Source organism: Cydia amplana, chromosome 18 (assembly GCF_948474715.1).
Source record: "Cydia amplana chromosome 18, ilCydAmpl1.1, whole genome shotgun sequence".
Classification (NCBI taxonomy): Eukaryota; Metazoa; Arthropoda; class Insecta; order Lepidoptera; family Tortricidae; genus Cydia; species Cydia amplana.
The window spans coordinates 6,529,232-6,557,126 of record NC_086086.1 but is presented as its reverse complement, the minus strand read 5'-3'; the positions used below and the strand labels follow the sequence as shown (position 1 = coordinate 6,557,126).

The following is a 27,895-nucleotide window of genomic DNA, read 5'->3' as shown; positions in this document are numbered from 1 at the left end:
CTTAAATCTAAAATAGGCCCTTGAGGCATTTGAAATTACTTTAGATGCTGTAATGACGTAACTAATACTTTTTTTGCGTTCTTTTACATTTTTCCATAAGTATTAAGTATATATTAACGAACCACTTAGTAAATTTTTGGTTAAAAAAAAGGACAAACATTTATCTGACACGTATCACTGACAGTTATCTCTTCTCTATAACTACTAATTTACACGTCTATATGTCTGCGAACGATACTAGATTTTCCGTTTAAAAATTCTAAGCTTTGGTGAGACAAGACAAGAAAATAATTTTATATTGCCATTTTGTTATATTTCTCTTCCTTAGTCATATACTTATTTACGTACTAAATAACATTATTTCATTTCCCAGTATCCAATAGTTACCATAACATTTAAAGATAACTGCCTTAATGTTTAATTACTGAAAACATTCTGATAAAATTTCATTAGATTATCAGTTAAGATTGCCAAACTAAGAAAATTGATATTTTTAAGACTCATTTCACCTCGTTAAGGTAATCTTACAAATTTAATGCTAAGTAGATAAACCATGATAAAATGTATTACGACCTATATAGGTCGTCAACCTATATCTAAATGTGTTACTTTATTTACAATCTTAACGGATACCATGAATACGGCACGTAGATTTACGAATAATATATTTTTCATTAAGGAATTAAATGGCTTAAATAATAAAAAATAATAATAATATCAACAGTCCTTCCTGTTTGTTCACTAGTTTTTATTTTATTTGTACGTTATACATTTATACAGTGAAAACTGGTTAATTGACACCTGGATAAATGCAAAACCTCAATAATTGCAACGGAAGGTCCGGTCCCGGTCTCTTGAGACCAAAAGGCCTCTATAATTGAAATTTTGGAACCTCTATAATTGCAATTTAGATTTATTTGCTTTTCGGAATTTTGCCTCTGTAATTGACCACATTGCAACTAAGACCTCTATAATTGACACAGTGCTAAAAAAAATCCGTTATTTTAGCTCTTCTCATTACCTCTATTATTGAAACAAGTCTTACTTATTACCTCTGTAATTGAAAGAATGTAGACTTGTAGAGAGCAGAAATAATATTTTAATAGCAATGATAATTTTATTTTAAATCTTCATCCGTAAGTCAATTTATTTATTAGCTATCTATCACAGAGAGTAGGTGGTAATCAAAAACATAGTATGCTTTTGACATTCCAATTAAACTTTCATCTACAATTCAAGGGATTTTTTTTAAACCCAAATGACTATAAGAAAATAAAGTAGTAATTAATGTAGTGTAAAAGTGCAAGTTACATAATATATATACCAGAAACCCAGAATGTACGCTTGTAAATCTTCTTTCAATGGTTATTTGCACTTCTATAAAAGCAATTTGTCAGAACGCAACCTCTATTAATGAGAACCTCTATAATTGACACAACGATTTTTTGAACCTCGATAATTGGCACGACCTGCTTAATTGAAAAACCTGGTTAATTGACAAAAAATTGCCGGTCCCTTGAGATTGCAATTATTCAGGTTTCACTGTATATTCACTAGTTTTTAATAAAACGTTAAAGAGCGACTGCCGTATTCGAACTTCAAGATATTTACAAGACACGATAGGGTAGACCGAGGCGAATCGGATCATTTCGCGTTTGACGGTAAATAAATACAATTTTTAAAGGTGATACTGTTTTTATTAATATTCAGTTGGACAAATTATTTATTAATGAACAAAATCCAAGGTTCAGACATACAATAAAACTTAAATATGATTTATGAAAAATAAAATACTAAACCTCTAAGAAAATCCGATTCGCTCCATTTTTAGGGGTAAATCGGATCAAAAAAATTGTGTCATAAAATCTAAATTAATAATATTTAACAACGTTAAACATATGATTAAGAATCACGAAGGGCAAATACTTGAGATCAACTATAATTGGTGTCTTTAATATTGCATTTGAGCCTTAATTTTATTGTTCCTTTCTAGTTCAATTTTTTAACACACCGCAATATAAAGCGCAACGTAAAATCACTCCTATATGCTACTATATGTTTTAACAATAAATCTAAAACACGCTAATGGCCTTTTAGCAACAAAAATGAATAACTTAAATGAAAATAAACAAAAAAAATAAAATTTTGCATACCAAAACTTGAACATCACATATAACAGATTCACCCCATATCAGAAAATTTGTTGTTTGTTACGGGATGATAATTGCAATAGTCGATCGGCAAATAACTTCTCGGCGTCTTGGTTTAATGTTGGCTGTCCACCACGGCTTTTTGCTATGCTTTGAGACATTGTGACTCGCCTTTTCAAGCTCGTGAACGGAACGTTGTACAACTCAGCCGCTCGACGTAGGGATAGCTGTTTCGTTAGAACTTTATCAGCAGCTGTAGTCATATTTTCTGCCGACCATTCCCCCTGGTGGGTCTTCTTTTTATACGTACGCACCATCTTAGACATGCAAGCATATAATAAGCTAAACAAAACCGTCCAAAAACCTTGTTTTACAATGTGATCCTAAACGCCCCCCATCAGATGATCCGAATAACCCCATATCATAGGTTTGAATTATTTTCGCTTAACGGAAATATACTTTTAAATACAATGAAAACAGAAACAAACCAGGAAACACTATGCATCATTAACAATAAATAACAACATTTACTAACCTTTAGCCTTTCGCGTTCACTTTTATCACGGAATGTATTTGCACATTTTTTACATCGGAGTCAAAATCACAATACACCTGTACGAGGGACTCATCGGAAACCGTCACCGTGACTGACGCGTGAGCCTTATCCAAGGGCAGTAACTGTGGCGGCTTGCGTTAGGAACAGAGCTAACCCGGGACGCTGATTGGCTGGCTGTAACTAACCACGACTTTTCAAATTTAATAAAAATGCTTATTTTGATCCGATTTCCCCAGTGATCCGAATCGCCTCGGTCGACCCTACGTAGGTACTAGATCCATTCTAGATAGGGTAGACCGAGGCGAATCGGATCATTTCGCGTTTGACGGTAAATAAATACAATTTTTAAAGGTGATACTGTTTTTATTAATATTCAGTTCGACAAATTATTTATTAATGAACAAAATCCAAGGTTCAGACATACAATAAAACTTAAATATGATTTATGAAAAATAAAATACTAAACCTCTAAGAAAATCCGATTCGCTCCATTTTTAGGGGTAAATCGGATCAAAAAAATTGTGTCATAAAATCTAAATTAATAATATTTAACAACGTTAAACATATGATTAAGAATCACGAAGGGCAAATACTTGAGATCAACTATAATTGGTGTCTTTAATATTGCATTTGAGCCTTAATTTTATTGTTCCTTTCTAGTTCAATTTTTTAACACACCGCAATATAAAGCGCAACGTAAAATCACTCCTATATGCTACTATATGTTTTAACAATAAATCTAAAACACGCTAATGGCCTTTTAGCAACAAAAATCACAATACACCTGTACGAGGGACTCATCGGAAACCGTCACCGTGACTGACGCGTGAGCCTTATCCAAGGGCAGTAACTGTGGCGGCTTGCGTTAGGAACAGAGCTAACCCGGGACGCTGATTGGCTGGCTGTAACTAACCACGACTTTTCAAATTTAATAAAAATGCTTATTTTGATCCGATTTCCCCAGTGATCCGAATCGCCTCGGTCGACCCTACGTAGGTACTAGATCCATTCTAGATACGTTATAGTTTAGATTTCAACTAGTTCTCTTTTGCAGCGCAATTCGGGCAACCAATGTCACTTTTACGATAGATCGCGTTAGATATCTATTAGATGTGAATTAGATCTCTAAGTAATATCTTGTGGAAATCGTTCAAGAGTATCTCCAGAATCGCGGAAATGTCAAATTTGACAGGTTAGATCTTAAACATATATCGTTATCGTATCTTGGCGATGTCTAAAAGATATCTAATAGATGTCTATTACAAAATCCGAATCGGGCCCCGAGTCGGATTATCTTACCTAAATAACTTAAGAAACAAACATTTAATCAGTCAGACATTTTAATAAAATTCAATAGAAAATTTCCGAATCAAAGAAAATTCTTCCGTGACATTTCGCTGAGTGGGCCCAGCGGCAGCGTAACGATCACAAACATTTGATGTCCAATTAAACAAATGAAGGCAATTTGATTACGTAACTCTCTCAGTTAGGGTTACCATGATTTCCAGGAAATTACATTATAATTTCCTATAATTCATGCTTTGGAGTAGGTTACTTGTTAGAGTACTTGTTAATTCGCTCCGTGCAAAGCACCGTAGGGGAAGCCGAAACGATCGCAGCGCTTGATGTGGCCAATACTGACAAGTTTGGTAACTTTGTTTCTGTCAATTCCCATACTTCTCAGTTATTTTAGCTTTATAATCACACTTACGATAAAAATGGGTCACGATAGCTATTGTGTGGTAAACTGCAATAATACTGGACGAAACAGTAATATTACATTTTATATATTTTTAACGCCGAGCTAGATATTAGCCTTTTATATCATATATGTAGTACTATTCCAGGCTTAACAACGTAATGGCTAAACATTTTATCTAGTCTATGTCAACACAGAGTTTTTCTTGTATGTTAATAAAATAGTATGGCTAATACAGTGTACCAACATTAAGTGAATGTAATATTAGTTATTGAAAGCCCGTCAAAAGCACACTTTTGGCACGTAGGGTTATCTGTCGTCTGTCACAAGTGTCACAACAGACATTGTGCCTAAAGCGGGAGAACATACATTTTTAACACAAAATATGTTGATTAAAACCTGTGAAAAAGGTCAAAGTTTTTATAATTGCACGCATCGTACGTATCCCCAGGATGAGGATCACTAAGTAAGTCATCAAAACATAGCGAAACATACATTTTTTCATTGAATTTGTAACGAAACAACAACGAAGAAAATTGACCGAATAATATAAAATACACAGATAATTCTTACTGTTTTCACTAAAGCAAAAACCAGGTGTATTTAACATGAAATAGGAATAGATTCCGCACATTGTTAAGTACATTATAGTAAATATTTTTAAGGAATAATCTTTATTTTGTTGCGCTCGTTATTTGACAGCGCCGACCACGTTGCGAACGCTAGGCGGCGCTGCCATCGTGCACGGTCCCAATACGAGTAGAGCCAAGTGCCGTTCATTTAACACAGGCGGGTTCTCCTATTCGTAAGCGCCTTTCGGTATGGGTGGGCGTCCATGTCCTACGGAGACTGCTTACTATCAGGCGCGCCGTATGCTTGTTTGCTACCGATGCAGTAGGTATACAAAAAACAAAAACAAAACCGAAAAAACGTGCATCTATGAAGTTTCCAATAATAAATTATTTATTATGAATAAATATCGAGCCAACTTTGCTCGGATACTCAAGTCGTTTATGTTATAAATAAAGGCTATTTCGTCAATGTCACATACCAGAAAAAAAGTCTTAAAAACATAGGTACTATGTAATACCTTTACATTGAAAGTATATAATAAGATACTTTATTCGGCTTACAGAATCAACAACGCGTGCATCTCTATTACGAATTCCGAACTCTCACGTGTACAGTTATTACAATTTGGAGCAAAGCCAAATCGACTCTACTTCTTTAAAACTGCTATTTGTACCTGAAAATACGGAGTAGAACTCTATTAAGTTTGCTTAGACTTTTTTCGTTTGGTTTGCCACGTAATAAGTAGATAAATATTTGATTCAATAAGGAATAACCATTCCGTGATAGATTTTTTGCAGATTTAATATTATATGGGCACAGCCATTACAATTTTACGAGATATGTTTTTGGTAAGTAGTTAGGTTTTTTTTTTACTTAAGATTAAGGACATGACAAGATTTTCTTTTTGGTTTGAAGGAACTAAATATATTGGGAGCTGTTGTTAACAACCGATATACTAAAAAAGCGGCCAAGTGCGAGTCGGACTCGCCCATGAAGGGTTCCGTATTTAGGCGATTTATGACGTATTAAAAAAAAACTACTTACTAGATCTCGTTCAAACCAATTTTCGGTGGAAGTTTACATGGTAATGTACATCATATATTTTTTTTGTTTTATCATTCTCTTATTTTAGAAGTTACAGGGGGGGGGGGGACACACATTTTACCACTTTGGAAGTGTCTCTCGCGCAAACTATTCAGTTTAGAAAAAAATGATATTAGAAACCTCAATATCATTTTTGAAGACCTATCCATAGATACCCCACACGTATGGGTTTGATGAAAAAAAAATTTTTGAGTTTCAGTTCAAAGTATGGGGAACCCCAAAAATTTATTGTTTTTTTTTTCTATTTTTGTGTGAAAATCTTAATGCGGTTCACAGAATACATCTACTTACCAAGTTTCAACAGTATAGTTCTTATAGTTTCGGAGAAAAGTGGCTGTGACATACGGACGGACAGACAGACGGACAGACAGACAGACATGACGAATCTATAAGGGTTCCGTTTTTTGCCATTTGGCTACGGAACCCCAAAAACCAGGAGAGACAAATTATTAGACTCTGTTCGGAAAGAGATGAGTCGTGGAATGTATGGGGCCCAATACATTCCACGAGTCTTCTCTTTCCGCACAAACTCTATTTTACTTATCTGTATGACAAAACTAGAACATAAATATTACATGTTTACAAATCATTAGGTGTTGCGAACGCAACCTTTATTTGTATAAAATCTCAATACCTATATTCCTAATGCAGTAGCTAAACGCGGCCGTCGGGCTCGGCTAGTATTCGGCAGCTTTTTCTTAAGCACCAATAGGAGCGCTCCACATACTATGTATCGCGGCCAATTAGAGGCACCTAAATTTAAACCACCTTTTGTACTATTGAAATTATGCAAATCACTCTCTCATCAGCCTTCATACAATATCCACCACTTCTACATTTAACCGTTTTGGCAAGAACCCTTGTAAACCAGTACTTGGAAAATTATATCAGTTCACTATAAGAATTGAAGCTTTTATTTGAGTCGTCGAGCTCCTGACCTGCACGGCGGCTACATTAGGGAAGACACATTATTCACAGCGGAACTGTTTATTTAGTTAGTAAACATTAGGGTTAGCAACTGAAAAATGTTGTTATTTTATCATATGTACATTGTTTTGAAACCGTCACAAAACTGCCTCATATAATTTATATTTGAGAAATTTGCTGCCCTCCTAATAATATATAATAACTGCAATAACTAATGTTGAAATGTCATTCAATTGTGTGACACATTGAGAACAAGGTAGGTATACAATTGAATGATATTTTAATATGAGTTATTGCACTTATCGTTAGGAGGGCACTTTGGTAGGTAACACATTTTTCAAATCAATAGTCCTCGTGAGTTCTAGTCGAAATAACCTAAAAAACTAAAAAAGTAACTGGTACACTTTCTTCGGAAAACCCCCAATTGCAACAGAAATGACAATCGGTTGTTATATAGAGTCAAGGACCATATAATATACAGGATGCTTCCTCTAACAGGAGCAATAAATTAAACTAAAGGCTGTACTCCTCAAACTGACCAACATTTGTTCAGCAACTTTTAAAAATTATGAATCCTTTAGACTTGCTCTTTTTCATACAAAATAAATATTGCCCTCAATGTACGCTGACATCAGTGTCTTTGACGTTGCTTGTCACGCTTTAAATATAACAAAATTTGCAATACATTGCGTCTTAGAATAAACTTTAAAGTGTAATAAAATTCAAAACATGAGTTATTTTCAAAAGTCGCTGAATAAATGTTGGTCAGTTTGAGGAGTACAGCCTACAGTTTAATTTATTGCTCCTATTACAGGAAACACCCTGTATAATTCGTTCATGGTAGAGTTCACTTTACTTGACCTACTCAAACCATCGAATACTTGATAAAAATCATCTTATTTAAAATTCGCAAGCCAATAAGAAAATTATGCATTCAACCGCAGTTTCAATAAATTTAACATATTTTCGTAATAATACTTCCCAGTATGCTGCGTAGCTCTGCAATGTATAATTTTACAGCCACGACATACTCTTACTCCGACCAATACAAGGAACGTAACGTTTCAATGTAAGCCATTGGGGTAACTTTGACATTGGGATAATTTAGCAAATGGCTTGGTACTAAATTAGAAGCACTTTATACTTTGGCAACAATTACGCGACTGCAACGCTTAGGCATCTTGCTTATTATGCTGTATGCTACAGTAGAAAGTGCTTATATTTAAGTTATCTCGAATCACCTTACCGACTTAACATGGATATTTGAGCGAGATGGAGTGTGTCAGCAAAAAACATGGTCTTTTGACCATCAGCAAAACCAAACATGAATATTTATAGCTCACTAATTCTAACTGTATTCTAATCTTATATAATCTGAGTTTTGGGTACATCACCTGCAGAAGCAAAGCACACACGAATAGAGATTCGACTGTAGGAGTCGAGGTATTTTTGAGGTGGGGAAAAAATGTTAAACTCGAGACAGCGTAAGACCGTAAGACGGCCACGTGACCGTAAGACGTGTCCGTGAACTGATCGAAAAACTGTTACATGTAATGTCATTGAGTTTTTCTTTATTGATTTAAATGCCATCTAGTGAGTTTCGCTCTAACTGGTATTCATATAACTCGAGTACTAACAGTGATGTGCTTAGGGGTTTCAAGTAATTAACGCTAACGCTAGATGGCGTTAACCTCAATTATACATAGTGCATTTTGCACTAGTCATTGAGTTTTCACTTCTGCCAGCACTCCCTGAGTGCAACCCGTTGTTTTTTATATCCTGGATCCTTCAAAATGAGAAGTGGTTCTGGCGGAATATACTTCGATATATCTGGTCAACGTCAACAAAAGGGGTCTCTATTGTTTCCCAAATAGTTTTAAGCCATAATGTATTGTTTGCCCGATTTTTCGTTAGTCATTATTCATTTGGTTCAGAAACGCGTCAATTTTCAGGATTGCCATAAAACAAACCTAACCTAACCTAGCCTATCTATAGGATAACCTAAAGAAAATCCTGAAATGTTAACGGTTTCAGTTTTATGACTATTGATAATATGACAAACATTACATTATGACTTAAAACTTTATGGGAAACAACGGGACCCCAACAGAAGGCATCACGCGAGTGGTTAAGTACGCAACCATCAAAATGATATTCAACAAACAAACTTATTGGAATAAGCAGGATTTGATACTATGAAGAAACTTTATTACATTGTTTATTCGTAATTTGTTTCAGGCAGAAATATTTTCGAGGCGCAATGCAGCAATATTGAGAGGTATGTTAGAAAATAAAAGTTTGCGTAAGGGTCGTGTTACGAAAATCAGTACATTCCTATTCAAACGATTATTGTGGAGCCCCGATTACATTTATTTCGGGCTATTCTTGAGTATCGTCTGTTGGGTATTCGGTCGAGTTTTGTTGCTCGACTTTGCATAATATTGCGATGTTGTTATAAACGAGTGTTGTCGTGGTTTTGGATGTATAGGGTTTTTTCTACAGTCTAGCCTGTTGCTGTGCGCTTCAGTCTTTTACCTTCTTATAGAACCTTATTACTGGTCAATTTTAGTACTGTAGCAGGTCCCTTGAACAGGCTAACTTCAAATGGCAAAAAGGCTCCAAAATTTGAATGGACTCAGGAAGCTGATGCGGCTTTTAACGCTTTAAAGGAATCCTTGGTTTCCGCACCAGTTCTATCCTGTCCGGACTACTCGTTGCCATTCGAGGTTCACTGTGACGCTAGTAATTATGGAGTTGGCGCCATGTTAACCCAGACTTTAAATGGTAAAGAACACCCCATAGCGTATATGAGTCGATCTTTATCCCAAGCTGAGAGAAATTACAGCATCACGGAACGCGAAGCTCTTAGTGTCTTGACAGCACTAGAGTACTGGCGCTGTTATCTCGAAAATGGTAAGACTTTTATAGTGTACACTGACCATTCTGCGTTAAAATGGTTCTTATCTTTAGAAAATCCCACTGGTAGATTAGCACGTTGGGGAGTACGGTTATCTGCGTTCAATTTTGAAATGAAGCATCGCCGCGGAGTCGATAACGTTATACCTGACGCTCTTTCTCGCGCTGTCCCAGTCAATGCTATTTCTTTAACCAATTCCATAACCAACACAAGTGATGACTGGTATAAACGAATTTACAACGGTTGCCTTAATTCTCCAAGTAATTACCCTAATTTTCAAATTAAAAATAATTCATTGTTTCGGCTATGTAAATCTAAATTTGATCAACTTACTTCTGAATTTGATTGGAAAGAGGTAGTGCCAAGCGAATTTCGCGAACAAATAATAGACGAAAACCATTCAGAACCAACAGCTGGACATCTTGGCATCTTTAAAACTTATCGGCGGTTAGCTTTAAATTATTTCTGGCCCGGCATGCACCAAGATGTCGTTAAGTTCGTGGGCTCGTGTTCTGTTTGTTTGTCGTACAAATCTCAAAATCATACGACCTTAGGAGAAATGGGACGTCCAAAACAGTGTTCACGTCCGTTTCAAATGATTTCAGTAGATTTTATTGGTCCACTACCCATAACACGCAAACAAAACAGCTACATTCTTGTCATTACTTGCTGTTTCTCTAAATATTGCGAGATATTTCCACTACGTCGTGCGACTAGCGACGCAGTAGTTAAACTTATGGAGGAAAACATATTTTTGGTCCATGGCGTTCCCCAAACTATTTTCCTCGATAATGGTAGCCAGTTTACTAGCTCGGCAACAGATGCACTTTTTAAACGTTATAACGTTCCAAATGTGTACTTTACACCAAGATACACTCCGCAAATTAATCTCGTGGAACGTTACAATAAAACAATAGTCACGTGTTTGTCTACGTTTGTCCAAAACGACCACCGGACGTGGGACACTTTTATTCCCAAAATAAAGTTCGCCATAAATAACTCTGCGAACGAATCGATTCGTGGTTATACACCGTCTTTTATTGTGTATGGACGTGAACTTGTCTTGTGTGGGTCTCACTATACAGACAATGATCTGGGTGACGAGATATTATTCTTACCTCGCGATGTTTATGTAGAAAACCGTGGTTGTCTGGCTTCTGTGTTTGATGATGTGCAAGCTTCTCTGTGGCAGGCACATGTAAAAAACACTGCTCAGTATAATTTACGACGGAAACCTGCTGATTTTAATGTTGGAGACATAGTCTTAAAACGCACGTACATTTTAAGCGATAAAGACAAATACTTTAGCAAGAAATTAGCGCCTAAATTTATTAAGTGTCGTATAATCGAAAAGAGGTCTCCTCTTGTGTATGTCTTAGAGGACATGAATGGAAAAAACCTAGGGGTCTGGCATATCAAAGATATCAAGCTGGCCAACAACCTTAGGTAAACGCAAGCCCTGCAGTTAAGACCTTGTTATTAGTATAAGTCATGTGTGCAATATATCACAAATGCCTTTTTGTATGAAAGGACGCGTTGTCAACTTTAAAAGTTGCATTTGTTTTTATGTTTGAGATGAAGTCTGAAAGGAAATTATGACAGATGATCGAATGAAAGTGTAATGCTAATGGCAATCCAATCGGGTTTTATTTTAGAATAAAACCCTTTCGTTGGAGAGGGGGGTATATGTAACGTAATACGTTACATGTTTCATAAAAATAGACCTTAAAAACTACTACTTACCTAATTAAAAATATATTTACAATTCTAAACTATATTACACACTAAAATATACAATAATACTGTATTAAAACTGTGTATTTAGGATTATAAAATCATCATCACGCTGATTAATTTAAATATGTCGCGCCATAGTTATAACATTCACTTACAATAATGTTCACATTCGCGAGTGCATGAATGAATGTACTGAACGGTGCGCTATGTCATCGCGCACGGCCGGCGTCTCGTTCATTTTACCATTGAAGTTGAGTGGAACGCACGTCGCTTAATTATCGATCTCTGCTACGGATCAAATATCGAAACGTAATCGAATTTAACTTCGTCCCTACGTGTTCCTCAACCATTATAAAATCACTGTGGTGTTTAATTATGTTTTTAAGTGTACCCCGAATTGGGGTCCAAAGTCCAGAGTGACTTTTGTTGGCTTCCTGCTTGCCGCCCGCTTGCCGTTTTGCTACTGGCGTGCTTCTGGCCCTTTCCCCGACTCAGCGCCACGCAGTTCCGAGCTGCGCTGAACTCAGCGCCGATCAGAAAAACGGCGCCTACCACCTCGGCACCGTCAGGGGGGTACTTCGGCTGCAAATGATTAGCGGAATCCGATCCTAATAAGTATTAGCGCGAACCACGACATTTTACCCGCTTTACCATCTGAGCTAGTTGTGGTAATAAATATTTTGTACCGTTCTTCTGCCTACTCATTTATAATTTCCCATACCTAACGGGACACCTAGTAGGTTAGAACGCTACCAGAACGCGACACTGTCGCGTGTCGCGTTCTGGTAGCGTTCTAACCTACTAGGTGTCCCGTTAGGTATGGGAAATTATAAATGAGTAGGCAGAAGAACGGTACAAAATATTTATTACCACAACTAGCTCAGATGGTAAAGCGGGTAAAATGTCGTGGTTCGCGCTAATACTTATTAGGATCGGATTCCGCTAATCATTTGCAGCCGAAGTACCCCCCTGACGGTGCCGAGGTGGTAGGCGCCGTTTTTCTGATCGGCGCTGAGTTCAGCGCAGCTCGGAACTGCGTGGCGCTGAGTCGGGGAAAGGGCCAGAAGCACGCCAGTAGCAAAACGGCAAGCGGGCGGCAAGCAGGAAGCCAACAAAAGTCACTCTGGACTTTGGACCCCAATTCGGGGTACACTTAAAAACATAATTAAACACCACAGTGATTTTATAATGGTTGAGGAACACGTAGGGACGAAGTTAAATTCGATTACGTTTCGATATTTGATCCGTAGCAGAGATCGATAATTAAGCGACGTGCGTTCCACTCAACTTCAATGGTAAAATGAACGAGACGCCGGCCGTGCGCGATGACATAGCGCACCGTTCAGTACATTCATTCATGCACTCGCGAATGTGAACATTATTGTAAGTGAATGTTATAACTATGGCGCGACATATTTAAAATTAATCAGCGTGATGATGATTTTATAATCCTAAATACACAGTTTTAATACAGTACTATTGTATATTTTAGTGTGTAATATAGTTTAGAATTGTAAATATATTTTTAATTAGGTAAGTAGTAGTTTTTAAGGTCTATTTTTATGAAACATGTAACGTATTACGTTACATATACCCCCCTCTCCAACGAAAGGGTTTTATTCTAAAATAAAACCCGATTGGATTGCCATTAGCATTACACTTTCATTCGATCATCTGTCATAATTTCCTTTCAGACTTCATCTCAAACATAAAAACAAATGCAACTTTTAAAGTTGACAACGCGTCCTTTCATACAAAAAGGCATTTGTGATATATTGCACACATGACTTATACTAATAACAAGGTCTTAAACTGCAGGGCTTGCGTTTACCTAAGGTTGTTGGCCAGCTTGATATCTTTGATATGCCAGACCCCTAGGTTTTTTCCATTCATGTCCTCTAAGACATACACAAGAGGAGACCTCTTTTCGATTATACGACACTTAATAAATTTAGGTGCTAATTTCTTGCTAAAGTATTTGTCTTTATCGCTTAAAATGTACGTGCGTTTTAAGACTATGTCTCCAACATTAAAATCAGCAGGTTTCCGTCGTAAATTATACTGAGCAGTGTTTTTTACATGTGCCTGCCACAGAGAAGCTTGCACATCATCAAACACAGAAGCCAGACAACCACGGTTTTCTACATAAACATCGCGAGGTAAGAATAATATCTCGTCACCCAGATCATTGTCTGTATAGTGAGACCCACACAAGACAAGTTCACGTCCATACACAATAAAAGACGGTGTATAACCACGAATCGATTCGTTCGCAGAGTTATTTATGGCGAACTTTATTTTGGGAATAAAAGTGTCCCACGTCCGGTGGTCGTTTTGGACAAACGTAGACAAACACGTGACTATTGTTTTATTGTAACGTTCCACGAGATTAATTTGCGGAGTGTATCTTGGTGTAAAGTACACATTTGGAACGTTATAACGTTTAAAAAGTGCATCTGTTGCCGAGCTAGTAAACTGGCTACCATTATCGAGGAAAATAGTTTGGGGAACGCCATGGACCAAAAATATGTTTTCCTCCATAAGTTTAACTACTGCGTCGCTAGTCGCACGACGTAGTGGAAATATCTCGCAATATTTAGAGAAACAGCAAGTAATGACAAGAATGTAGCTGTTTTGTTTGCGTGTTATGGGTAGTGGACCAATAAAATCTACTGAAATCATTTGAAACGGACGTGAACACTGTTTTGGACGTCCCATTTCTCCTAAGGTCGTGTGATTTTGAGATTTGTACGACAAACAAACAGAACACGAGCCCACGAACTTAACGACATCTTGGTGCATGCCGGGCCAGAAATAATTTAAAGCTAACCGCCGATAAGTTTTAAAGATGCCAAGATGTCCAGCTGTTGGTTCTGAATGGTTTTCGTCTATTATTTGTTCGCGAAATTCGCTTGGTACTACCTCTTTCCAATCAAATTCAGAAGTAAGTTGATCAAATTTAGATTTACATAGCCGAAACAATGAATTATTTTTAATTTGAAAATTAGGGTAATTACTTGGAGAATTAAGGCAACCGTTGTAAATTCGTTTATACCAGTCATCACTTGTGTTGGTTATGGAATTGGTTAAAGAAATAGCATTGACTGGGACAGCGCGAGTAAGAGCGTCAGGTATAACGTTATCGACTCCGCGGCGATGCTTCATTTCAAAATTGAACGCAGATAACCGTACTCCCCAACGTGCTAATCTACCAGTGGGATTTTCTAAAGATAAGAACCATTTTAACGCAGAATGGTCAGTGTACACTATAAAAGTCTTACCATTTTCGAGATAACAGCGCCAGTACTCTAGTGCTGTCAAGACACTAAGAGCTTCGCGTTCCGTGATGCTGTAATTTCTCTCAGCTTGGGATAAAGATCGACTCATATACGCTATGGGGTGTTCTTTACCATTTAAAGTCTGGGTTAACATGGCGCCAACTCCATAATTACTAGCGTCACAGTGAACCTCGAATGGCAACGAGTAGTCCGGACAGGATAGAACTGGTGCGGAAACCAAGGATTCCTTTAAAGCGTTAAAAGCCGCATCAGCTTCCTGAGTCCATTCAAATTTTGGAGCCTTTTTGCCATTTGAAGTTAGCCTGTTCAAGGGACCTGCTACAGTACTAAAATTGGGCACGAAACGACGGTACCACGTGGCAGTTCCTAGGAAACGTTGAAGTTCTTTTTTGTTAGTAGGAGTGGGAAAGTTAACTATCGCCTCAATTTTTCCGGGATCAGTGCGTAAGCCACGACTATCGACCACGTACCCGAGGTATTTCAACTCACTCCTAAAGAACTTGCATTTCTCAAAATTCACCGTGAGATTTGCTTGTTTTAACTTTTCCAAAACTCGCAACAGACGTGACACGTGTTCTTCGAATGATGAACTAACGATAATGATGTCGTCGAGATAAGCAAACGTCTTAAACTCCATGTGGCCAAACAAATTATCTACCAACCGTTGCTGTGTCGCAGGCGCATTGGTCAAACCAAAAGCAGTTGTTTTAAAACGTAAGGTGCCTCTACCAGGTATATAAAATGCTGTTTTGTCACGATCTTCAGGCGCGATAGGGATTTGCCAGAAAGCCTTGGATAAATCTATGCTACTTAGGTACTTAGCATCACGGAGACTATCCAAAATTTCCGACACGTACGGCAAATAATAAGCGTCGCGCTTGGTGACCGCGTTTAGCTTACGGCTATCGAGACAGAACCGTGGCTGTCCGTTCTTTTTATTAACAATGAGAACAGGGGACGACCAAGCGCTCTCACAAGGCTCGATGACGTCTAGGGTCAACATTTCGTCAACTTGTTCGATCAAGATGCGCTGCTTCTCCGGTGACATTCTATAATAACGCTGTTTAATAGGCTGGGCGTCGCCGGTATCAATATAATGGGTGATTGCATTTGTACGACCCAAACCTTTCTCCTCAGTGGATATTGACCGAAATTGACTGATAACAGTATCCGCTATTACTTTCTGTGGCTGCGTCAAATTGTCGTAAGAGAGAATAAAGGTCTCTTCAGGATTCGTTTTAATTTCAGAAATGGGGCAGTCTGACAATTTGATACTTCCAACGTATTTTGGGCAAAGTCCGAACGCACGCCAAAAATCTACGCCGAGTAAGATGGGAGATGTAATCTCTGGGACAACATAAGCCTTAATTATGTGGTATTGCCCTTCAAATGTAATGGGTAAATTCATGTACCCAATACTATTCATAACTTGACCGCCAGCCGCTTTCATACTGGAGTTGTCCTGATTCTGGTGGAAGGTGCAGTCGTCGATTAAAGACTTATGGGAATTATTTCCTAATACTGTTACTTCAGCACCACAATCTAACATAGCGCAGGCGTCAATATCATTAATCTTAATATTAACATACGGCCTATTATCATGATCAGGTTTAGTTTGCAGAATTGTGGAAATTTTGTATGAAGAGGTAAAGATCTTTATAAAGTTAAGCCAGGTATCCCAATCTTCCTTATTGAAATTTCCACAACTCTGCTTAACTAGTTTTTTTGATTGTGCTTGCCTTTAGAACAAACTGGGCAATCAGGTGTTTTCACATCTTTCATTCCACACTTGAAACAAATAATGTCACGACTAGCTTGACATTGACGAATGTGATGCGTATTGTTACGACATCTTGGGCAGTATGGTTGATTTTTATTTGTTTGAACACTATTTATATAATTTTGTTGTTGTGGTTTTGATGAATTTTGATTACTATTTCGTTGTTTGTAGCTATAATTTTTGTTGTAACTGTTTGTGTTTGTAAAGTTTTGCCTATTAAAATTACTGTTATATTTATTGTTGTTTTTATTTGAATCTGTAGAGTAGGCAAATTCAGGCGCAACTGTATTCGCTGTGACCTTAGGCGGTTCTTGAAATTGTGAAAGTCGAGCTTGAACGCTTTCATAATTGCGGCACAAGGTACGTAAGGTTTCTATGTCCGAAATAGAAGCCACTGATGCCAGAGTGCTTGCATAGCAGGGCCTTATATTGTGAAGAAGGATTCTTAACTTCTCTGCCTCTGAAGGAGGATTGGACAAACGCGAGAACATACCATCCATGATAGAGAGATAAATGGTGATGCTCTCGCGTTCTCCCTGAGTACGAGCACGAATCTCCGCGTCCAGTCTGTAGTCATAATCCGACTGATCAAAGTCCTTCCTCAATAGGGCTGCTAATTCGGACCAAGAATCCACCTTGTCTCTAACAGACCGATACCAGTGCAAGGCATTGTCTTGGAAAATTTCAGTAGAGTAATTTAAAATCTTACTAGTAGGAATATTACGGGCTTTTATAAATTCATCAACACGCTGAATGAAAGAGCGCACGCAAGTTGTGCCGTTAAATTTTAATTTCGCAAGATCAGCTGAGGTACGGTCGCATGTCACCGAGATCACGTTCTGCAACTCGGGGACCGCAGGTCCAGATTCAAAAGAGCTGGTGGAACCCGCGCTGGAAGTGCTTGCAAAAGGTTTATTTGCCTGAAGGGTCTTAAACTTTTTCGTAAGAAGGTCAAATTCTTTAACGACTTCGTCGTACTCTTTTTTAATGTCATCGCTACGTGTTATCCTCGCAATACGATTATATAAATGGTTCAGCATGTTTTGGGTTCTCATCAACACAGGAGTAGTGGTATCTGCACTGTCTAAATTTGACTGAATTTTAGTGAGAACTTCCAAGCAGCCGTGAAGGTCTTGTGTAGCTTCGAGTGGAGACTCTAAAATATGCTCTGAAGGAAAATCCTTTGAAAGTTTTACAATTTGTTTGCGAAGTTCCTCAACGGATGAGGCGGGAGAGGCGCCTCTAATACGCACTTCATACTCCAGCTCTGACTTTTGAAGAGATAAGAACCTCACGGACAGCATGATGAACCAAATAAATATTTTGGGTAAGTGGTACAAAGCAAAAGCAACTACTAAAACTATAATCAACTCTAGTTCTCCGCTCTGTTACAATTAAAATGATGATGATGAACGTTTGGTTTTTTTTTTAATTGAAATTAGTAAAAATAAAAAATAAAACTATTAGCAGAAAAAAAAGCAATGCTACTAATGTGTACTAGTTAATACGCCAGTAAAATGATACAATGATTTCTAAAACAATTTCATAAACAATTCAAAAGTGAAAATAAAATTCATAAACTTGGATTTTACACAGAATAAAAAAAAATCCAGAATATTTTATTAAAATTCTAAAACTTCGTACACCTCAGCAGCAGAAAAAAAACCCAAGAAGAAAAAGAAGGCAAAAAAAAAACGTTTCACAAAAAAATAACCACAAACATACACTAACTACAAGGCACAAAGAAAAACGGAATCCGATAAGGTATAAACCACGTGTAAGGGCGCCAGTGTCGCGTTCTGGTAGCGTTCTAACCTACTAGGTGTCCCGTTAGGTATGGGAAATTATAAATGAGTAGGCAGAAGAACGGTACAAAATATTTATTACCACAACTAGCTCAGATGGTAAAGCGGGTAAAATGTCGTGGTTCGCGCTAATACTTATTAGGATCGGATTCCGCTAATCATTTGCAGCCGAAGTACTCCCCTGACGGTGCCGAGGTGGTAGGCGCCGTTTTTCTGATCGGCGCTGAGTTCAGCGCAGCTCGGAACTGCGTGGCGCTGAGTCGGGGAAAGGGCCAGAAGCACGCCAGTAGCAAAACGGCAAGCGGGCGGCAAGCAGGAAGCCAACAAAAGTCACTCTGGACTTTGGACCCCAATTCGGGGTACACTTAAAAACATAATTAAACACCACAGTGATTTTATAATGGTTGAGGAACACGTAGGGACGAAGTTAAATTCGATTACGTTTCGATATTTGATCCGTAGCAGAGATCGATAATTAAGCGACGTGCGTTCCACTCAACTTCAATGGTAAAATGAACGAGACGCCGGCCGTGCGCGATGACATAGCGCACCGTTCAGTACATTCATTCATGCACTCGCGAATGTGAACATTATTGTAAGTGAATGTTATAACTATGGCGCGACATATTTAAAATTAATCAGCGTGATGATGATTTTATAATCCTAAATACACAGTTTTAATACAGTACTATTGTATATTTTAGTGTGTAATATAGTTTAGAATTGTAAATATATTTTTAATTAGGTAAGTAGTAGTTTTTAAGGTCTATTTTTATGAAACATGTAACGTATTACGTTACAACTAAAGTTAAAAAAAAATAGGGACTTTGAAGATCGCGCTTAGCACAGATTCTCAGATGCAAAGATTCAATGAGTTGAGAGTTTTAACTTTGAATTTGTCATAATATCAAATGTCATGCATACGAAAACGTCAACAGTACCTACAAGCTAGCAAATATCAACTGTATTTGAATGTGTGCAGTTTACTTTTGCATGTTTGCACCTTTATACATATTCTTGACGGTCTGAACACGACACTCATGGCGCCTTAAGGGTCCTTACCTTTCAGAGAGTTAAGAGCCCATTCATGATGGTTGTAAGAAAAACGGATTTTGACGTACGATGAAATTAAAAGAATATTTACTGCCTCACCCATGTCATCTCAATTTTTATGTACTTACTAGCCTTCTCAAGGTACGTACAACCATAGGCGAACAAAATATAAATATCTAATATGTCAAAAAGTTTGAAGGGTTCAGCCAATGATATTATATACCTAATCATAGATAGGTTATACTCATACTTGAGGAGCACAAAAAATACTTCCATATTTATTTCTGTGCCTACGAAGAAATCTGTTATTTTTGATTAATTTTCTCATTCCATCCATCTTTGTCACACTCGTTGTTAAACATAAGGTCGTCACTTTCTCTTTCGGTGTGCGGGAGCTCGTTAGCACGTGCACATTTCTCGCTTGTCCAGCCGCGACTAAAGGCAACTTATCCAATTTGTCACAAGGTATAAGCACTTCAATTTTGGAACGCCTATAACCTATCTTGAGTTATAAATCATTGGGTTCAACCAACAAAGTTACCTCTATTTATTGAAAAAGTTTTATATCATTTATTGATTAAAAAAAAGAATTTATTGCGAAGCGAAATGAAATTCATAACAAAGCAAATCATACAGAAAGCTCATCCACCTCAGGCTTCGTCAAATTAAAATGCATTTTGTCACATATGTCATCCGCAACACGCATCGTCAAATTATAAAGGAAATTGGTCATTACAAAATACATAATAATAAGCCATAAACCTATATCCTAATCCGGTAAGTACCCGGCACAAATGTCCCCAAAATACCAGCGGCGTTCCCGCGCTGAATAGCCAACGATATACGCTGGACCAGGTACGAACCAGACCTAGGATCGCAACCCCTATCCCGCAAGCGTTTTCCCAGGTCCCTCACAAAAACCTTCGCCTCGGAACACCAAGGACCAGCCGACTCAACAGCGAGAGGGACAAAATCGTAAACCGGCTTCAAGTTTGAGTACTTGGCATGTTTCTGTCTCGCGGCGTTCTCCGCAGCCCCCCCAGCCGCACGTATTGTCTGTGCAAGATGCGATGCGGCAAAGGTGCTCACACATGTAGCATCCCACAACAGACTCCGACCTTTAGCCCAAGGAACAAGAGTGAGACCGTCTGGCCTCTTCCCGTCCGTCCGACTAAGACCCTGGGGTTCTAACACGCACGGCAGGTTAGCCAACACCATCGCTCTGCGCACAATATCATTAATCGCATGATGTCGAGGAAACCTACCAGCACACCGCGCACAACTCAATCCATGGTGCCCGTTTGCCTCCACCATCACCCCACAGACGCACACATGAGGCTCGCACACAGTACACCCGAGCCTTAAAGCAGCACCAATCCTTAGGGAATCGTTATCTAACAACGTCCCCAAGTGCGAAGACGGCAAGGCGTGTAGCCAGGCCCCAGACTCAGGTGCAACCACCGCTTTTAACCGAGCCAGCTCTACCCCCGCCGCGCCTCTCAGCAACTGCTCGTACATCTGACGGCATAAAACGTCATCCCAAGACCTCTGAGCCCCAAGGTCGTCCGGACGCGCGTCGTCAGAACAGCGAACAGACCACTCATCCAATGCAGCACCCAGAAAAGGCATGTGAACATCACCCTCACTGATGGATAAAATGCGCGCCACCAGACCCCGGGACGCGTGCGAGGAAGCAAGAAATGCTACAAGCCCCACGTCCTGCATGCGACGTACTCCCAAACCGCCATGTCGAATGGGAAGAGCAGCCTGACACCACTGAGATCCCTCAAACCTGACATTAAGGATGGACTCTAAACCGCCTTGGAGTACCTGATCGAACTGCAATATATATATTTATTGAATAGATGGTTGTAATACATAACGATAACATGTCCGTCCGTTGTTTTGATTCCCACGATAAATCAGAAGACAAACATTATTACCTAATACAATCAAACAGCTGTAAGGAAAACTATTAAGTTAACTGTCCTGTCAGTGTTTGTTCAGAAAACACGACGGTCAGCTTTATTCGCAAATACTTTATCGGTTTCCAGTATAACATGATCTTTACATTAGTAAGAAATAAATGAAATCGCAGGCCAGATTAACATGGGAATACAGCTGGAGTGGTTGCTATAGTTAGTAATACCCGAATCCGACCAAGGGCACCCCTTGTTTGTGTGGGCACACCTGTGTCTATAGTGTTAGAAGTTAGTTATTTCAACCATACATGTTTTCTCAACGCTTGGCTATACGTGAGGTGAATATGTAGGTCATGTTATTTTTAGTATGTGGGACTAATGACATTTCAGTGGGGATTAGGGTTGCCAGATCGAAAGGCGCTATTATCGGGAAAAAATATCAATTTATCGGGATTTTGGGCCTTAAGTCGGGAAAAAAAAACATTCAAATTAAATTAATTGTATTAAAAACTACGATATTTTACATTATTGGCACTACGTCAGCTGCTCTGCCCAATCTTGCCACGCGAGCCCAGCGCGCGCGCTGACGGGCTCGATGCGGGTCGCTTGCTCGCTCGACGACAGTTCGGTACTTGAAATTATTGTTTTATAACGTGAAGCTGTTTTTCGGGACAATTTTCACTTTGTCGGGAATCGGGAACACATGCTAAAAATCGGGAGAATCCCGCCGAATCCCGACCATCTGGCAACCCTGGGGATTAACACAGAAATTACCTGTGTAAATAAATTTGTGGCGGGTTGTACTTTAGTTGTCCACGACAGTGAATTCAATCGTAAACATATTGTGAATGCTGTAGGTATTCACCTAGCGAAGTACAGCCCCTGTGTATTGTATTGGATTTCTGAGAATAGTCGGTAAACACATATGTTTATTCGTCATATGTTGTATATGTTTATGCCCATTTTGTACCGAATCATACTTGACTACTAAGCATTTTTTTAAGTGAAAGAAGTAATACGTATAAATGTACATAGCTATAACGCCTATAACCGAGAAACATTATCTTAAAATTTCTTTAAGTCGAATGAAACCATCCTTCCCAGTACAAGTCTTCAGGTAAATGGATAACAAATATACAAATTGGCTCAACAGAGAGACAGTCCACGGCGTATTTTAATAGTTTCACGAGTAGAAACACGCATAAATAGGTACTTATCTTACTTTAACATATTTTATCTATGACAAAGATTACATTGATTGAAGAAAGTTTGTTTAGAAATGGTGAGTTTTTTTTTGTTTGCATACAAAATATTACCAGAGTTCAAAATCAAAAGCATTAATTTAATTTAAGTTAGTTACTAATTTAGTTTAGTAGTAGGTACTATATATATCTTTTATGTAAACAAAAAAAAAATGCCTTAGTTCTTGTGATGTCGACTGCCTTATATAGGTACCTATACAGTCAGCAAAACTGTTAACTCAGCTTATTAGACTGTGCATACGAAGGAAATGAACTCGTTGTTACTAGTGTAAAATATATCTCATCATGCAACTTAGAAGCGCTTCTCGCACCGTAGGTACCTAATCATTTATAGATAAGCATTTGTGTGCGATGACTGGTGACCTGGCTTTCTTCATAAACATTTCATAACTTATACGGTATATGTGTAGTTCGTTGATTAAGGCAGTTAATATTTTACCTTTAAGTAAAACCAGTGACACCTCTGCTTTGTGACGATGTGGCTAACTACATAGCCCGCGGCTTGCGACTGTCATCTGACAACTCGTCTTAAGTATCTTTTTCATAATTTTATTTCCTTTTTATATCCCGCCTCTAAGATATTATCTTATCTTCAAGAATTAAAAGCAGACGTGAAATGTGCTTGACAGTATTTTAATTGAGTGTTGCAGTATTTCAGTTTAGAGTTTAAAAAGGGAATGTTATATCAGAGGCCCTATTTGACTCGAAAAAGTTACAAAGGTTACGTGGCTAAACTACCGCAATTTTTTGTGACTGTTTAATCCTGGAACAATCCAAGAACCTTCTGGTAGTTACTTAAGCTCAATTGGCATTCCACGCTGTCTTTGAATAAATATCGTTATTCCAGCTACAAACATCTAAAATGTATACTCTCAGTGTACTTTTATGTTTAGATTTCCCACAAGTCAAGTAGGCGGGTCAGCACAGTTCATAATGTATGAGAGCTCTACATGAATTCTCACACTAGAGATTTTTTGAGATGTGATAACCTATGTTGCAAATACTATATTTAAAAAAAAATCTCCACAAAATATGTCACATGGTTTTAATAAATCCAAACTATTATTAAAATTGAAAAAATATATCAAAACATGAATCCGACACTCGAGATTTTTTAATATGCAGTTCTCAAACATATACTCATTATGTATTTATATTTTCTCCCAGCTTGACACCAAAACCAGCTCCCAATAATTTTCTTTATTAAAAATATTTTTTTATATAAAAATAACAACTATGTGTACATAACAATTACATGTTAATTAAGCTCTGTATATTTACTATATCCTACAAAAAAATCTCTCACGTAAATTAATCCATTTAATTACTATTAACCATTTTTGTTTTGAAAATGTTTTCGTTGCTTCGAGAAAATGGACAGTGGATTTGTTTTTCACTTTCTCAAATCTCTTTCTCATGTTAGTGTAACAACAAAAAATCTCCCACGTATATGTAATATTGTATGGAATAAAACCATTATTAAATCATCCAAGCTATTTAAATTACCCTAAATGGCGGGTACTGATTCACTGTAGAGAACGTTTTATCGACTTCCATATCTCCGTCTCACTTCAATGTTCGCGGCAGACGATTGTTCCGCTTCAACAGCCGAGAGTTCGCGATCCGGTCGACCGTTAATTCTCCCATGACTATCTTACCCAGTTTCATCGGTATGCGTTGCGCGCTTACTTAACACACCTCAGGCCAAGCTCCTATAAAACGCGCAATGCATGCATGCATTGCGGTATCTCCTATACGTCACATATGTCAGCTATGAGGCTATGACATGCTATGACAGACTGTGGCAGTTAGTTCCAAAGAAGTATACAGACTTGTCTACCCACCATAAAGTTTAGCGTAAAGAGAATATATCACTCCTTAGTGAAAAACCATACGGTTTGTGCGAAGTTGAGCGTTATGTCAATGCTAATAAAGATGATGGTTTGACTTACGGAAATGAATAATATAATATCATTTTATTTTATATTTCCAATTCCCGTTTCATTTACACCCAATATTAAATCTTTTTCCGTAATAAAATGCGTATATAATTACTGTCATCATCTGTATTTATTTTATTTCTTTAACCCCCGTTATTCATAAACGCGCTACAAACCTCAATTAGCTAATAATAGTAATAATCGTTTGTCCTTATCTGTCACTTTAACTTATGTATTTGTAAGTAAGGGATAAACATAATTGAACTAAATCAGGCCCGTAAAGTTTATGAATAAAGTGGTTAATCTTTATTGCACAAAAGAAAAACCTTATAGTACAAGAGGCGGACTTAATGCCATAAGGCATTCTCTACCAGTTAACGATGGCTTGTCCTCCGGCCCATTTGATCGATGACCTCCTTTGATTATTTATTTATAATGGACGCCAAAATCCAGACGGGAACTTCGATTTTGACATTTACCACAGTAATGCAGTCGGTAGCAATGTCGCGCTTCAAAATTGCTGCAGTTGACTGCATTGCTGTAGAAAACGTGAAAAAGGTCATTCAAAGGGTAATAGGGTTATATACACCGCGGGATTTAATAACCCGAAAGATTTAAACCAACGATTTTAGAGCCTAATTAGAGTATATAAAGTTATATAACACATAGTCCAAAAACCCTTAATTTAAGAGATATTAATTATTTAAAACAAATCACAAGTAAAAAAATCTCAATTCTAACACACCCTTATGCGTGACGTAGCCACCAACTAATTTTACACGCAGACGCACTAACTACATGGTTATTAGCCAGTTTCACTTAATTAAGTTTGATATCCTACAAAAAGGTTTCACTACCGAAATTTTGTTCTGTTCTCAATCACGAGAGTACAAACTATTTACCTTTACGATAACTGGCTGATAGTTTGACGAAAATGACGAAATTGATGTCAATAAAATGACATATTTCATATGTCACACAAGATATGCGCAAGATAACATCTTTAAATTTGATTGACTGTAATAAATAAAATTCATTTAGCGGATATTCACTTTGTGTACGGATTTGGAAACCCGAAGAACTATGTGCTTCCGGCACGACGGACCCACTTCAGCCTAGAAGTTCGTAAATTGGCTAGACGAACAATACCCTGAGAGGTGGATTGGCCGTGGAAGCAACGTCCTAACCTGGCCCGCCCGGTCACCCGACTTAACGCCATTGGTTTTTTTCTATGGGGAACTCTGAAAGATAAGGAAGGAATACTCAACACCAGTGAACTCTGGAGAAGAATTATTAATAAAAATTCGAACGGCTTCCAAAGAAATAAAGAACACTTTTGTAAACCTAAATAATGAAATCCGTTTAAAATTAAATCTTTGTGCTGAAAACGGTGGTACACACTTCGAAAACCTAATTCATTAAATTAATAAAAAAGCGTAATTGTTTAACATAGTTGTTTATTTTACTTTACTCGGTATAAATCAACACATCGAGAATTTAAAATACGTACTGATAAGCATGATCGATATTTTAACAAAAGGTCATTCAAGTAATCATCCCTTTCCAGCTGTAGTATGAGTTAAAACAATAAGAGGCATGATTTCTTTCGGATATAATCATGGTTAATGGCTTTGGTTACCTCACTCAAAGGATAAGATTTTATCGCAAAGTTTCAACAATAATAACTGCACTGTACCTACTGTTGTAGTAATTAATAAAGTTTTGATACAATTTGTGGTATTTTGAGGTGCCAATCAATTGAAATAATTTCAACGTAAACATGATCCTAGACATAACTTGACAATTCTTGTCATGGAACACATGTCACTGCATTCGCCGTGCATCGTATGATATCGGAGTGATTCATGAAATGTCATGCTCGCTCTCTGTTTCTCTACTTGAGATTAATTAAACTCGCTCACTCTCTGAATAAAGGTTTGTTCACAAAGAAGCGGTAAATTAATATGATTTAATTTGTACTGAAATTTTAGTTTAATTAAAATATATAATTGGACCCATGTTGATATAACATTATTTACTCGTACTGTCGTCAAAAATACGTGGTTTAAATCTTTCGGGTTATTAAATCCCGCGGTGTATAAAATGAAATGATGCATTAATAAAACTTTAGTTAATTAACAATATTATATTAAATCATTAACAACTTTGACAGCACGATCTCTTCGCAGGTAGGTGCTCTACAAGGAGTTTATATTACAACATTATTTCCAAGAAATAATCTCTCATTGTTACGAAAATGTTGGTAGGGTGGCTTTAGGTTACTTTTCGTTCATATCGTCTTGGATATGGGTGAACATGGTGTTAATACACTCAGTATCAATCAACCTGTAAAGATATTGTAGCCTGGCCTTTTCTCGAAAAGTCTTCTAGAAAAATTTACGCTCATGTCGTCTCGGATATGAGTATATTTGGTATCAGTGCATTCAGTATAATATCCTGAACACAAATATATGAGATGACAAGCGCGAAAGTGGTGAGGGTAGTTGCTATGACGCAAAGTTTTTACCATTTTTCTTTTAAACATACCATGTGAGGTACCAAATGAAAGGGCCTTGTGAGTAGATCACAAATATATAACACACTGTAACACTTTTACTACTTAATCCAACAAATTATTTGAAAACGTTCAAAAATTTCACAATGAGTTGAATTCCAACTGCTCTAAATTGACTAAGATAACTTGATCCCAAGTTTCCTTGCAATTATACGTAATCGAGGGCCAGGCTCATACTAGTTCTCATGTCGCGATGCGCTAACGCTAACAAAAACTAAGCGTTACGAATTGCTGACATTTGCTTCTTTTAGTTTCACTCTACTCAAGCATCGGATGACAGGATCGTTGAAAAGGGACAAACATATCCTTTGACGTTACGTTACTCTTCTCGTGAATTGTCAAATTTTAAAATTCGAAATTAGCTTTGGAATTTGTCCGGGTGGCTATTCGAAGTATAACTTGGTGGACGGTACTTACTAACCAAATAAGCTTGAGATCCAGTATCATAGATAGTTGTAAGACTTCAAGGGTCTATTTATATCTGACTGTGCATCCTGTATTCTAAACGTTTTGTGAATAGATATAAAAATTGACACCTATCATTTTTCACATAAACACAGACACTTTATGCATTGAATTATTAAACCTTAACGCAA

The 27,895-nt window shown here is 37.6% G+C and overlaps 1 long non-coding RNA gene across 1 annotated transcript in view; it reads left to right on the top strand.

Moving 5' to 3' along the window:
- The window catches only part of LOC134656416 (uncharacterized), a 225,142-nt gene that overhangs the window by 38,978 nt on the left and 158,269 nt on the right, over positions 1-27,895 (top strand). The window contains exon 2 of the long non-coding RNA XR_010097515.1: positions 5,989-6,176. This is a non-coding gene — a long non-coding RNA (uncharacterized LOC134656416). The remainder of the gene's footprint in view (positions 1-5,988; positions 6,177-27,895) is intronic.